The sequence below is a fragment of the Cryptomeria japonica genome, chromosome 7 (genome assembly GCF_030272615.1).
Source record: "Cryptomeria japonica chromosome 7, Sugi_1.0, whole genome shotgun sequence".
NCBI classification, from domain to species: domain Eukaryota; kingdom Viridiplantae; phylum Streptophyta; class Pinopsida; order Cupressales; family Cupressaceae; genus Cryptomeria; species Cryptomeria japonica.
The window spans coordinates 816,796,418-816,812,827 of record NC_081411.1 but is presented as its reverse complement, the minus strand read 5'-3'; positions in this window follow the sequence as shown (position 1 = coordinate 816,812,827).

The window sequence follows — 16,410 nt, the reverse complement described above, 5'->3', positions numbered from 1 at the left end:
GTAATCCTTATGAAAGAAGGTGAATTCATATGTTTTAAACCACAACTAGTACACAAACCCTTCATGTTGCCATGGATCTCATGCAAAGCTCATGTCCCATTCATTGATGATTGTCTTATTATCTCTACCTAGTTTTTGCTTCTCTAGATTTGTTAGCATGTTGATCAACTTACTTTGCCTCTAGGTGCTAGATCTCTCCTACTTGAATGCTAGGTTGGGATACTTGGGTTAATGAAGTTTTTGTGACTGAAATTTTTCCTTGAATTAGCTTGGTTGTTTGTTCCTAAACAACTTAGGCCGTGAAAATTCTATAAACAACTTGGGTGTTGGAGTCTTGATAATTGTAAAATTTACATTACCATACTACAAGTTGTTATGATGAAGAATGTTTAGAGTTCCAAATCATATTTAAGAATAGTTACATTGATAATAAAGAGAATATATATCAGCTAGCTATTTTTACATTGTGTAAAATTTGTGATATTTTATTAAGATTTAGTTGCATAATATTTTAGAGTCACTCATTGACTCATATTTCATGACTAGTGGTTCACAAGTGTTGGAGTATATTTAACTATTACTCGTTTTTTTACAACTAGTTATGCTTTTTGGCATTTTTTGTTTAAGTTCATTTAGGAGTGCTCGCTTCTAGTTTAGCTAGAGTTGAGCTTTATTTAGGTCTTCATGCTTGCACTTTAGTTCTCATAAATTTAGCTTTGTACTTTTTTTATAAGCAACTTATTGTACAATTGTAATTCATTTAGTATTCTTTGCTTTTGAGTAATATAGCATTCTTTTGTGCAACTCTCATTTGTGGAAGGTGTTCTTGTTTGTCATTTGATCTTTTAGGTGTATGTGTTGCAAAATTTAACATGGTATCGGAGCTCAATCTTTAATTCAACATGGTATCAAAGCGTCAAATTTGTCAAGTTTTTGTCCACATGCTTGAGGGATCCAACCAAGGGCGAATTTTCAGTATTTTCATTGTTTAGTTAACTCGTATTTTTTTGCACTTGAGATGAATTTTTTTGTTAGAGGTTACTCTAATTGATGTGGTTTACATATGCTGAGATTATCGGGGTATGATATTTTCATTTGAGGAAGTATCATGGGTTTTTCTATCCATCCTTATGTTATCAGCCTAGTAAAGGGTAATTATGAGTCTTGGTGAAAGGGAATCTTGACACATTTTAGATGGCTTGATATTTTCCGCTATCTATATGGACTCGTCCCTCAACTAGATTTAGAGAGGGGTAAGTATGCTTGGAGGATCATTAATAACCATGTTGTACGAGTGATTGGTTCTAGTGTTGATCTTGATATTATGTGTGCTTTGATGGATATTGAATGTCCCCATGCACTTTCGACTCGCCTTTGGGAGATCTGCGAAGACCCTCATATCTCTCCATTTCCAAAGGATCTTGTAGTAGATTGTGTCATTCCCCTTGCACATGCAAATTGCATACCCTATGATTATGTACTTTTGAGATGCTTGATTATATCACAAGTCTTTCATGTTTTGATGGATCCAAGTCTTGTATCTTACATGTCACTCCTCATATTGAGACACCATCTCAGTTTTCATCATCTTCTATTGTTCATGATCAGATTGATATTGGTTCATGCATAGCCCCGATTGATTCAGTTCAACAGGTTGATTGTTCCCTTCTAGTGTCAACTTTGTGGGATGACTTCTTGCTAGATATTGCAGGGCTATTTGTTGAGTCACACATTGCAAATATCGGGGACATATTTGAGAATTTTCACTTCCTCTTTGATGGCAGTTTGAGCATCCCTGTCATCCTATCTTCAGTGTAAAGATTTTTCATCAGGTATCTTCACAATTGTTTGGATTTGCTTTAATTGATTTGACACATCATAATTCAGACATGTGGACAATTGAGCAGTCTTCTATAACACACTTCTTGAGATTATTCTTTCCATCTCCTTTCATGGAGTTGCTTTAGTCTTGACTAGTAGATTTGTTTTTTGCTATGGGGAGACATGTGGTTTGCTGCCCTTGGATCATCTTTAGCATTCGTCCTTGAGCCTTCATCTTTGACACTGAAGCTTATGTCTTATGGGGGGGATAAATCATCTTTTCTTTCCTGTCCTTTGGGGGGGTTTTTGATTCTACTTTTGTGAAGGAAGTTGCCCTTGGGGGGTCTATCTGATGCCTTCCTTCCTTTTTTAGTAGTTCATGTTTCTTTTCATGTATTGCATCTCTCGCTTTTGGAAAGGGGTTTTTTCCCATGTGTTTTTTTCTTTTTTTCTTTGTTTACAGAGATTTCATGACTTTGCACATGGGTTCCTTATCAAGCCTTTTGTTGCCAAGACCTATTTATGCATTCATGTATTTAGAGTTTTTCTACTCACCCTAAGTTTCACTTAAAGTGGGGTGAGCATATTTAGCTATTAGTTGTTTTTTCAAAATTAGTTATGCTTTTTTTTTTGGCTTAAGTTCACTTATGAGTGCTTGCTTCTAGTTTAGCTAGAGTTGAAATTTATTTAGAACTGAGCTTTATTTAGCTCCTCGTGCTTTCACTTTAGTTCTCCTTAATTTAGCTTTGTGCTTTCTTTATAGGCACCTCAAATTCAATTGTAATTTATTTTGTATTCTTTGCTTTTGAGTAATATCACATTCTTTTGTGCAACTTTCGTTTGTGGAAAATGTTCTTGTTTGCTGTTTGATCTTGGAGATGCTTGTGTTGCAAAATTCAACATGGCATTAGAGCTCAATCTATAATTCAACAATAGGAACCCATTTCTCATGAGCATGAATTCTCCACTCAACACTCATTGCATCGATGCGATGCTTGGAGAGGTAAAACACTTGAATTTTTGGGAGGTCATCCATCATAGTACTACTTTGACTCAAATGTGGTTAATCACGGAGTTTTCTCCAAGATCAAGCCCACTTAGCTTGCTACCCATTTGCAAAACTAGCAAGTTTTGTACCTTATGAAACATTCATGCTGAAATGAACACTTATTGAAGGTTTTACAAGTAGGATAGGGTGAACTCACAATAATAGTTCCCACTTTTTTGCCAACTTTGACACTAAGATGAACATTTTAAAAATAATCTTCACTTTTCGACATCTATAACTTTTATGTGAGAGTTGAGAAATACAACACCACAGGAGCCCAAATCATCTCTGCAAGCTGAATAAACTTGTTACAAGGAGAAGCAAGGAAGCAACAGAGAAAAACCAAATACATAGAAAAATGCTCAAAAAGATGAGAGCTCAATATTCACAAAAAATGTGTAATAGAATAATGATACAAAGAAAAGAATCCAACCTCTAATAAGTCAAGAAACCCTAAAAGGGAAACCTTAGGCTTGTACATAATAATTAATAAAAGAATTAATTATTATGCACCTAATGTTAACTTAAGTGTAAAAGAGATAAAGGGGAACTTAATTAATTAAACAAATATCGTTTAATTAATCAAGTAAAGACCCGATTACTCTAACACCCCCCCCTTAAGCTAGACTTAGGGAGAAGCTAAAACTTAGAACAACTACTGAAAGCAGGAAAGATGGGTCCCGACAACAAGGCCTGATCAGGTACCCAAATACAATGAAATCTCTATGAAACGGAGAAAAAGGAGAAAGCCCAACGGGAAAAAACTCTTCTCCAAAAAGAGATAAAAGAACATGCTGAAAGAAATAAGAATGAAGGAAGGCCTCATAAAGACCCCCCAAGGACAACTTCCTTCACCCCAAGCATAGAGCGCAACTGAAGACAACGCGGCGATGCAAAAGGTTTCGTGAAGATGTCTGCAACCTGCTCGGCAGTGGGAATGTATTCTAGAATGAGAGAACCATCCTGAATCAATTGGCAGATGAAATGCATGTGAAGCTCAATGTGCTTCGTCCGCTGATGCTCTATCGGGTTGCAACAAAGGTGAATATCACTTTGGTTATCACACCAAAGAATAGTGAGACTATCAGGAGGAAAACCAAACTCAGTCATCAACTGTCGAAGCCATAAGATCTCCTGATTGGCGAGCACAACAGCTTGGTACTCAGCCTTTGTAGATGATAATGCATGAGCAGTCTGCTTCTTGCAAGACCATGTGATAGGACCAGAGCCAAGACAAAAAACAAAGCCAAAAGTAGACTTCTGATCATTGACATCACCAGCCCAATCTGAGTCAGTGTAGCCAACAATGTGAGGTTCTCCTGATGCGTAGTGAATGCCATGAGAAATAGAGCCCTTAATGTACCGCAAAATACATTTGGCAGCTTGCCAATGACTCTCATGAGGATCATGGGAGAATCGAGAGACAAGGCCAACCGCAAAGGAAAGATCAGGATGAGTGTGTGTCAGGTACAACAAACTGCCAACCAACTGCCTATAAAGTGTAGAATCTATTGAAGGATTGGAGCAAGTGGTAATCAAAACAACCCCTGACTGAAAAGGAGTGGGATCAAGCTTGCAATCAAGCATGCCAAAGCGTTGAAGCATGTCGAGAGCATACTTCTGCTGGTAAATGAAGATCCCATCAGAAGACTGAATCACCTGAAGACCAAGAAAATAGTGCAGAAGACCGAGATCTGTCATCTCAAACTGGTCCATGAAAGCTCGCCGAACATGCTGAACATAGAGGATGAGCTACTTGTGATGATGAGATCATCAACATATAGCACAAGAATCAGGATCTCACCTTCAAGAAGCTGAATGTACACTGTGTGATCATAATGACAACGTATGAAACTAATGGAGATCAAGAAGGAGTCCATCTTCTCATACCAAGCCTGAGGGGCCTGTTTGAGACCATACAACGAACGCCGAAGCCTACAAACCAAATAACTGTCCTGCACAAATCGCCGAGGCTGCTCCATATAGATTTCCTCCTGAAGGTCTCCATGCAAGAAAGCACTCTTCACATCCATCTAAAAAATGGGCCATCCCTTAGAAGCTGCAAGAGATAGTACAAAGCGAATAGAGTTCATCTTGGCGACAGGGGCAAATATCTCGGAGTAATCAATATCCTCAACCTTCGAGAAACCCTTCGCAACAAGACGTGCTTTGTACTTATCAATTGAACCATCATCAACATACTTAGTGCAATACAACCAACGACACTGGACCATCTTTCTGCCCTTAGGAAGAGGACAAAGATCCCAAATATTATTCCTCATCAAAGAAGAATACTCCTCCTCAATAGCACAATCCCACTCAGGGTGTCCTGTAGCCTCTGAAAACTTCTGAGGATCATCTGAAATGACATGACTCAAAAGACTAGAACCCACAGTATGAGAACGTGTGCGATGAGTATCTGAAGGATCACCGACCATAGATCCTGCCGCCTCAACAGTAAAGCGAGCCCACTTGTGCATCTGAGGTGGAGCAAGTGGAGGTGGGGATGGTGGATCATCAACAACATCATCAAAATCATCCTCAAAATAATCTCGAAGAGATGCAGTGGGAGGAGTAGGAAGAGGGGTAGACACTAGAGATAGGCTGTCCACTGTGAGAAGATGCTCATCAAACTGAACATGCTGTCGAAACATGATCCCTCTGGAATTAGAATCAAACAACCTGTACGCCTTAACATCCTCACAGCAGCCAACAAAAATGAGGGGTCGGCTCTTCCGCTCCATTGCTTTCCTCCGAGTATCAGGAATAAATGCCCATGCCTCATTGCCAATGCAAAAAAGAAATATCAAGCTTGTCATGAGACGAAGCTTCCTCGGGAGTCATATGTCGAATCGCCTGGTGAGGCACCCAATTCTGAATGTAGTTGGCACAATTGACTGCCTTAGCCCAAAAAGACGAATCCATGGACCTGGATTGAATCATACAATTCGCCATCTCCCGTAAAGTTTTGTTTTTTCGCTCAGCGACACCATTCTGCTGAGGGGTGTAGGGAACAGTAAACTAATGCTGCAAACCATGCTCAGTGCAAAAATCTCTGAAAGCTTGATTCACATACTCCCCCCCCCAAAAAAAAAAATTATCTGTACGTATCCGCTGAATAGAACAACCAGACTGCTTCTCGACAAATGTCTTGAAGATTCAAAATGAATCAAAGACATCAGACTTGTACTTAAGAAAGTACACCCATGTGCGTCTGGAGAAGTCATCAATAAAAGTGAGTACATACTTGGCCCCAGAAAAAGGAGTAGGGAATGACATGAGGTCACTGTGAATAAACTCCAAAGGTACCAAAGCACGAGGGGCTCTTCCCTTCGGAAAGGGATCCCTGTAATGCTTGCTAAACACACAACCATGACAAACACCATCAGTGCAGGAAATCTGTGGGAGCCCAAGAACAAGTGCCTGTGTACTCATTTGTTGAAGATATTTGTAATTGACATGGTTCAAGTGCTCATGCCAAAGTTTACTCACTGAATCTGCATGTTCTATAAGAGATGAACTTGCACCTGCAGAGGGCTCAAATCCATCAAATATGTAAAGATGAGATGCAGTATCAACACTCCTAGTAGCCACAAACAAATCAGAGTCATGGAGGTCCCGAATAACCACATCATGTGGTGAGAACTCAACTGTCTTACTAGAGCCAAAATGACAAATCTGATAAATGGACAGGAGGTTCGTCGAGATGTCAGGGACAACCAGAACATCCTGCAGAGTACCCCCATCCAAAGAGACAAAACCTTAACCCAAGACTGAAAGTTGAATTGAGTCACCCACTGCAATTTGTGAAGTACCACAAGAGGCAAGAGAAGTAACCAACTGCTGAGTGTGATTCATATGGTGAGAAGCGTCAGAATCTAAAATCCAAGTGGACCCATAGGTCGAAGCTTGAGCAGCGAGAGCATGACCTTTCCCTATGGAAGGAGAAAATGCCCGAGGTGAGGAGATGTGATGCTGCTGCATGGCTTCCTCTAAAGCCTCTAAGCGTTTCCAACACTTGGAAACAGGATGTCTTTCCTTGCCACAAAAACTGCAAGTATCTCCTGATTTCTTCTTAGTCTTGGAGGAAGATTTACCAGACTATGAAGATTTCCCATGTTTCAGAGGAAATGGTGGTTTAGAATCAGACTTAGGAGGTGGCTTGGAGAATGCTTACTGCCTGCAAAATTCTTTTTTGGCTTCGGTTTTTGCTTTTGCTTCTCCTTAGAGGACTGAGCAACCAATGCTTTGTTCTTGGACCCTGAGAGCATGTTCAGCTGAGAAAGGTGAGACTGCTCACAAGACAAACACTCACAAAACACATCAAAGGTAGACATGGTGAAATGAGCACTCAAGCCATCCATGGTGGAGTAGAAAGCAGAGGCCAAAAACTGAAAGGGACCCCGAAGCTTTGAAAGGATCAAGTGAATGCACTCTGTGTGTGTCTTGGTCTTTCCACACCCCCGGAGAACATATCTGGTAGTCTTGAATTTGTTCAAAAAATCCTCAATAGTGGGAAAGGAATCAGGTGACAAAGAAACTAACTCCACCTCAATCTATAATGCCTGGATCTCATTAACTCTCTTGAAGAGATTCTCAAACTTCAACCACATAGCACGAGGAGTGATCAACTCATCAAGGTGAAACAGAAGACTGTCGGAAACATGTAAAGAGAGCAAACCCATGGCCTCATCCATCTTGTTTCTGTGCTGAAGAAGCTCATAAGGACGTTGCAACAGAGGGTGAACCTCATCCAAACAAGACCACAACCCTCAAGCCCTGAGAAGCCGCGTGATGCGAGGCTTCCAGGTGCAATAGTTGTGTGATGTCAACAACTCAACTGAAGAATCTGCCATGAAACTCTGCACCTGTACCTGCTTGTGTTTTATTATTATTATGTGATCTTTCAGAATAGACAGAAGATGCAGAAGGGTTTGTTTGTTTTGAGAGTTTTGGTGTTCTAGATTTTTGATATAAATTACAGAAAGCGAGAAAAAAACACCCCCCCACAAGAGATAAACCCAAACCTTAGTACATACTGATGAGAAGGAAGTAGTGCATAAGCAAAAAAAATTCAAACTGAAATCTCATGTACCTGATGAAAAATATGAGAAACAAGATGACATATCTGAATAGAGCATACTGAGAGCTTTCCAACGCCTATTCGTTTTCGGAAAACAGAGTCCGTTTGCCCATTCTACGGCCCCAGAAGTGCAGAAAAGAGACCCCACTTTGATTGGAAAAAAGTACAATCAAACAACAAAATTGGAAAAAAATTCTAATACCACGAGGTCTGGCTCGGAACCAGCTTTCCGACTCTTATTCGTTTTTGAAAAAAACGACCCCGTATGCTCAAGATATGATGAAAAAACCAACCCCCCCTTCAAAGGCAAGAGAGAGGGGCAACGATGGTTGACTGGTGACAGGGCCGGGCGGAGGTGGTGCTCCGGTGGTGGAGCCGCAGAGCTGGGCGGCGGCGAGGTGACAATGGCGGGCGGGCAAGGCAACAATGGGGAATGAGGGCCAACAAGGGTCGACGGGCGGATCCCGCATTGACAGGGCCGACGACCGGATTGTCAGGTTGACGGGGACCCAAAACAAACCCCAAAAAATTTGATTTAAAAAAAAAACACTTTGCTGATTTTTTAAATATTATTTTTTTGATTTTTTTTGCAAACAATCAAATTTCGGCCTGCATGTCGTAAAAAGACAACTTTTTTTGAATTTTTCTTGATTTGCGTCAGGGTCGTACGGCCTGGTACAAAAGAAAAATATACCCCTAGAGGCTCAGGTGTCGAAAGTGGTCAAGTTATAGATGACCATAATGGTTTTTGAGCCTTCTAAGCATGATGGTGAGGTCCGTTTAGGCCTAAAGTGCTAAAAAAGAGGCTTATCCCTAGGTGCACAAAAAAACTTTTGAAAAAAAATAGATCTGCTTCCAATGCAAAAAAATCAAAACAAGAACAGGTAGCTGCAGATCTGAAGCTCTGATACCATGTAAGATTTGAGAAATACAACACCACAAGAGCCCAAATGATCTCTGCAAGCTGAATAAACCTGTTATAAGGAGAAGCAAGGAAGCAATAGAGAAAAACCAAATACACAGAAAATGCTCAAAAAAATGAGAGCTCAATATTCACAAAAAATATGTAATAGAATAATGATACAAAGAAAAGAATCCAACCTCTAATAGGTCAAGAAACCCTAAAAGGGAAAACCCTAGGTTTGCACATAATAATTAATAAAAGAATGAATTATTATGCACTTAATTAATGTTAGCTTAAGTGTATAGAGATAAAGGGGAACTTAATTAATTAAACAAATATCGTTTAATTAATCAAGTAAATACCCGATTACTCAACACTCATTGCATCGATGTGATGCTTAGAGAGGTGAAACACTTGAATTTTTGGGAGGTCATCCATCATAGTACTACTTTGACTCAAATGTGGTTAATCATGGAGTTTTCTCCAAGATCAAGCCCACTTAGCTTGCTACCCATTTGCAAAACTAGCAAGTTTTGTACCTTATGAAACATTCATGCTGAAATGAACACTTATTGAAGGTTTTACAAGTAGGATAGGGTGAACTCACAATAATAGTTCCCACTTTTTTGCCAACTTTGACACTGAGATGAACATTTTTAAAACAATCTTCACTTTTCGACATCTATAACTTTTAAACCATTAAGAATTTGAAGATGATGTAAATTAGTGATTTGTAACATCTTATCTGCAGATTCTGAATATATTTTTTTTCAAATTTTTTTGAAGAATTTTTTCATCTCCCTTGAAAAGTAGTTTTTTACAGCAAACAACATTTTTTAAAATTGATGTGCCTCTCGAAATGCATAATTTTTTTTTCTATAAATCATAAAAATTCAATTCTTTCGAATTTTGGTTTGTAATATAAATATCCAGGGCATGGAGTTGGTTTAATAGTGATATGTTGAATATTTTTCATTTTATTAAGGTTTCAAGTTCGAGTAATTATAATTTAGACATAGGTGTACGTTAGAACACATAACTTGTTTTATATATATCGAAATTCAATTTTTTTTTTGTCAGAAAGAAGACATCAATATGTAGGGCATAAATATTTTTTAGTTTTTTTTTTTTTTTTTGAATTAGTTTACTATTTTTCCCAATGCATTGAACAAAGAAGTTCATGTTTGGTGAAAAACTTATATTTGGTAAAATTTAAAAAACAAGATCATAATAAATTCACAATGTAATAAAATTATAGTCGTTGGAAAGCTTGCTTCGACAACTACTATCCTACATTTTGGGTTATCAAGATTGTTCCATTTGAGCCTTCAACCAGAGGTTTGAAGGCCAAAATTCTGTAGAAAGTTGAAGAGTTTGGGGGGGGGGGGGGAGAAGCATAGAAAGGGGGTTCAAATAAACAACCCTTAGAATGAACCTCCCTAGGTCCATTTTATAATGGTTAAAAAATAGTTAAAAAGGGATACGCTCGAAAAGGAGGGGGGGGGGGGGGGGGGTTCGAGCGAACCCCAGTGATGTCACATGTACGATCGAAGTGGGGGGTTCTCTCGAACAACCATAGTACAAACGAACACTCTCGGAATTTTTTCCCCCCATCTGTGTTTTTCCTTCGCGGGTGAAAGTGGAAACCATTATTGTGAGATGACCCGATAACAAGTGATGTGATAGTGATCTTGAGAAAAACTCCATGGCTAAGTGTGCTTGCATTGTAGTAGTATTGGAAAGGGTGACCTTTGGAGAAGTCCCAATGCTTCATCCATATAAGCATGACCTAGATGTAAAGAGTGTCAACTAGCCATTCATGTTCATGAAAGGTGAGTTCTTATGAAGCATTACTCATAAAATATGGATCAATAAATGACAAAAGATTATATGATAAAATATAATTTTATTCTATAAATAATGCTTGATACAATACTTACTATAATACATTTTTGTCTCTCAACTTTGATTTATAAGAATTTGTAAATAAAAGACAAAATATACCAACAAGACACAAATCAACAACACCCTCAAAAACCTCCATTTAGTATAACCACCAAAATCAACAACAATCTTGCTCCCTTCCAATTGCATCCTTTAACCATGAATAATCTTCCTTTACCTCCACATACAATTGTCTTCACTTACTAGGAAACCATGAACAACAACATTACCCACAATGCTGCTAAAAGATAAATTTGTTCAACAAAATCACATTAATTTTTTTATGATTAATTTTAGAAGTGAATTATTTTTGGAAAAATGTCACTTGTCAAGATGGAAGTGGGTATTCTCCATAAAGAATGTATAATTCAACTTAAAATATTAGTCTATGTATAAACAAACTTTGTTGTAGGGAAGTGATGCAACTCAATGCAATAACTTATTTTTATTTGAATATTTTGACTTATTTTTTGACTCATCATATTTGATATGTATGCATGCATAGTGAAAATACATGTATATTTGGATAATGATAAATATATTAAGATGTGGATTTGTAACTTCCTACTTTTAAAGAGGTTTATTTATTTACTCTTTTTACAAACAAAAAAGTGATAAAACTTGAATTTTTTTTTTGTGAGAACATTTGGTTGTTTAAGTTTTTCACATACCAATTAGGAGTTGAACTTAGGACCACCCATTTGCTGCTAGGGTATTCTACCACTAAGCTACTAGCCTATATGGTGATCAATTCCATCTTTGGTCCAAGTGTGGCTTGTTCTCCAACACTGCTCCTTTGGTCACACAACAAATACTCATAGCTCCTAGCTTGTATTCGATAATATGATGAAACTATAAGGATCCGATCAACTACTAAGAGAGGAGAGGGGGCGGGGAGGAATTAGTAGACAGAAAATAAACTAAACTTCACCAAACAAACTTTCAACTCAGAATCAAATCACTCAACTTAATCGGTTTAGTCTTTGAATCAAAAACTGTAACTGCACTGTCAAACTTTACCGATTGATCAAAACATCAATGATACAATGCAACAGATCTGATACTCAAATACCATTTAACCAAAACACTAAACCACTTCACTTAATCTTAGTAATAACTCATTTTAGATCTTTTCCGGTTATCTAAATATATCTAAGTTGATTTACAGATCTCATAGAGATTACAAACATGTTGGTTCAATCTTGAGCATTAGATTACATAACAATCAACTACACATTGTTCTAGACAACTTCAACCGCTCCTGGATCACTGCATATTGGATCCTGTAGCTCATCACATGTTTTTCACTTCATGCTATGGATTCGATCTTTCCCAAGATAAGCAGTTATCTCTATGCACCAAATCCACTTTGAAACTCATCACGTGCAACATGCATATGTGGCATCTTCATCTCCGATCACCATTCGATCATAGATCATCACAATCGATTCTCCAAACTTCATCGGTTAGGGTTTGCTTCTCAACGGGTTAGGGTTACCGGTTGAGCTCTACTTCAATAATAATACCGGTTTTCTTCACTGCTTCACTAATATCGGTTGCTTTACTGCATCATTACTGGTTTGCAATACATCTTCATTACCGATTACTATTGACATCGATGACAACACTATACTTCATCAATGCAATCTTCATGTAATGCCAACATTCTCCCCCTTTGGCATTGATGGCAATACAAATATCAATACCAATTGATTGTCATGATTGAGAGTAAAACACATACACAGGTATAGGAATCCTGGTTTACATTTTCCAATCATATTCTGTTCTTCAACTATATCTTCATATCTTCAGCTGGTAACTGGCTATCAATCATATACAGTTCTTCTCCCCCTTTGACATCAATGCCAAAGTGAAGGTAAACCATTCTGGTTCTCATCCATGCTTCATCGATCTGCAACTAGCTACTCCCTTTGTGGAGTAGCTCCACTCTACATCAATCCTTCTTCAAGATTTTCAATAGGCTTCGGGATTGATGTCTTCCACATCCGCTTAATTGACTTCATGTAGGGGTACAACCCCTAACTTACCTCTAAGATATTCAAATGTAGCCTTAGGTAGAGGTTTAGTAAAGATGTCCGCTAGCCTTTCTTTCATAGATACATGCTCCAGTGACACATCTTTGCTTTGCACTTTTTCTCTCAGGAAATGATACTTAAGCTCAATATGCTTAGTTCTAGCATGCAACACTGGGTTCTTAGAAATGTTTATAGCACTTGTGTTATCACAAAAAATTCTTAGCAGTTTTGATATCTTCAACTTGAAACCTTCCAAAATGTGTTTCATCCAATTTACTTGGGTACAATTCATGTAAGCTGCAACATATTAAGCTTCTGCAGTTGATTGAGAGATACAACTTGGTTTCTTGCTGCTCCAAGACACTAGTCTGCCTCCAAGAAAAAATGCTCCTCCAGTTGTACTCTTCCTGTCATCAACATTGCCTGCCCAGTCTGCATCTGTATAGACTTTTAAATCAAAGTTTTCTGCATATGGATACCATAATCCATAGTCAATTGTGCTTTTCAGATATATGAAAATTCTTTTGGTTGCAACCATGTGTGTCTCCTTCAGATTTTTCTGAAATCTGGCAACCAATCCTATTGCATGAGCAATGTCCAGTCTGCCGTGGACAACATAATGTAGTTTACCTATCATGGATTTGTACTCCTTTTCACCAACCGGTGCAAAATCATCCTCCTTGGACAATTTACAACATGTAACCATTGGTGTTCCAACCGGTTTATAGTCTCCCATTCCAAAAATTCTTAACATTTCCTTCACATACTTGGATTGTGTGATGAAAATACCTTCCTTCATGTGTTAGATTTGCAAACCTATGAATTTTTTCTTATCTCACCTACCAATGACATCTCAAACTCATTCTTCATTTTATTAGCAAAATCATGGCACATGTCATCATGACCTCCAAAAATGATATCATCAACAAATACCTCACATGACGGTATCTTATCTCCTTTTGTCTTGAGATATATGTTACTGTCTTCATTGGTTCTTTGAAAACCTATCTTCATTAAGTGAGAGTGCAATCTTTCATACCATGCTCTAGGTGCTTGCTTCAATCCATATGATGCCTTATGTAATTTGTACACCATATCCTATTCTAGAGTTAAAGCATAACCATCTGGCTGTTCAATGTAGACTTCCTCTTCTAATATTCCATTTAGGAATGCTGATTTAAAATCCATGTGATACACCTCGAATCCTTTGTATGCTACAAATGCAAGTAGAGTCCGTACTCCTTCCACTCTTGCTACTGGTGCAAATGTCTCACCATAGTCTTCACCTTCTTTTTGTGCATATCCTTTGCATACCAGTTTGGCTTTATTTCTAACCACCACTCTTCATTCAGTTTATTTCTGAATACCCATTTTGTACCTATTACATTCTTGTTCTCTGGTCTGGGTACCAATGACTAAGTATTGTTCTTCTCTATTTGGTCAAGTTCTTCTTCCATTGCCTTGATCCAGTGTTCATCTCCAAAGGCTTCTTTTGTTGTTCTAGGCTCAATGGTGGAGATCATGCAAGAGTTTTCTCTATCCCTCTTCTAGTTAACACACCTGCATTCATGTCTCCAATAATCTGATAGGGGCTATGATTGAGTCTAACATACCTTGAAATAACATGATCTTGGTTTTCATTTCTTCTTCTTCACTTTCTTCATCTTCTGCTGGACATTCCTGTTCCGGTTGAATTGGGGCTTCTCTATTCAGTTTACCAACTTCTGGCTTTACTGGTACCGGTTCCAAAAATAGTGTGTAAGGTTCTTCTTCCTTCTCCTTGGTGGTTTCTTCTGATTTCTTAGGAAATTCATCAACTCGGACATTAACACTTTCAATGATCTTCTTAGTCAGGTTGTTGTAGTACTTGTAAGCTTTGCTCTTGGTGGAGTAACCAAGAAATATGCCTTCATCACTCTTGGCATGAAACTTACCAATATAATCACCTCTTTTGATAAAACATCTGCTACCAAAATTTTTAAAGTAATTGACATTAGGTGATCTACCATAGCAGTACTCATAGGGTGTTTTGTTCTTACCTCTTTTAACCAGTATCCGGTTCATTGTATAAACAACTGTGCTGATAGCCTCTCTCTAGAATGTCATAGCTGCACCTCCTTGAATTAACATAGTCCTAGCAGCTTCAACAACTGATTGGTTGTTCCTTTCTACAATACCATTCTGCTGTGGTGTCCTAGGTGCAGAAAGTTGCCTCTTAATCCCATTGTTTTCACAATATCTAGTGAATTCTTCTAAAGTAAATTCACCACCTTGATCAGTTCTTAAGCACTTAAGATTTATTCCACTTTCATTTTCAACCAATGCTCTAAATGCCTTAAAATTGCTAAATGCTTATGTCTTGTCTTTCAAGAATGTGACCCACATCATCCTTGAGCAGTCATTGGTAAAAATCATGTAGTACCGATCACCTTGAATACTCCTAGTCCTCATTGGTCCACATAGGTTAGTATGAACCAAATCTAGCAAATGTTCAATTGAAAAAGATTTGCTCTTGAAGGTTGAGGATGTCATTTTCCCTAACTGACATTCCTTGCACAAAGCATTCACCGGTTTGTCCAACTGTGGCAAACCTCTTACTGATTTTGACTTACTGACTCTTACAATGTTATCAAAATTTATATGACAAAATCTCCAACGCCAAAGCCAACTATCTTCAACTTTTACAATTAAACAACTATTGACTTTATAGTTTAGATGAAACAAGTTACCTTTTGTTTGTTTGTCGGTTGCAATCAGTTCACCTTTGCTTCCATAAATCTTGCATACTCCATTCTTGAATTCCAGTGGTTAACCTTTGTCATTGAGTTGAGCAACACTCAAAAGATTGTGTTTTAGATCTTCAACCCAGTAGAAATCATCTGCACTACTCTTACCATTCAAAGAGATGGATCCTTTCTTTTTCACCATGCAGGGAAAGTCATTCCCAAATCTCACAACACCTCCATCAAATTCTTTCAATGTAAGAAACTTACTTCGATCACCGATCATGTGGTGTGAACAACCACTGTCTATAATTCAGTCATCTGAACTATCTAAGTGAGAGACCAATGCCTTCTGATATGATATCTCTTCTTTGATAGTAACAAAGACAATGTCCTCATTTGCATCTTCCTCAGATTCTTCATTTGTAATTCCTCAATCCACTGTAATGAGACAATTTCTTTTACCTTTGCCTTTATACTTCCTATACATCTCTCGTTTTTCCTCATTATCTCCATTTGGACAGTTAGCAGCAATATGTCCAATCCGGTTACATGCAAAACATTTCAACGATAGTTTACCTCTATACTTACCGGTACCTTTGGGTAACCACTTGGCCAACAATGCTTCAAGCTCTATTAGACTATCTTCATCATCTACCTCTCTGCTAGATCTAGACTCATGACTGTAGCTCACTTCTTTGTTTTTCCTTACCGGTGGGGTTGATGCTGAGGCTTTAAATGCAGATTCTGATCTCTGAACACTTCCATCAAAACCATTTAATTCAAAAGTAGTCAATTTACCAATGATAGAGTCAAGAGTTACCTTAGTCTTATCAATAGATTTGAGTTCC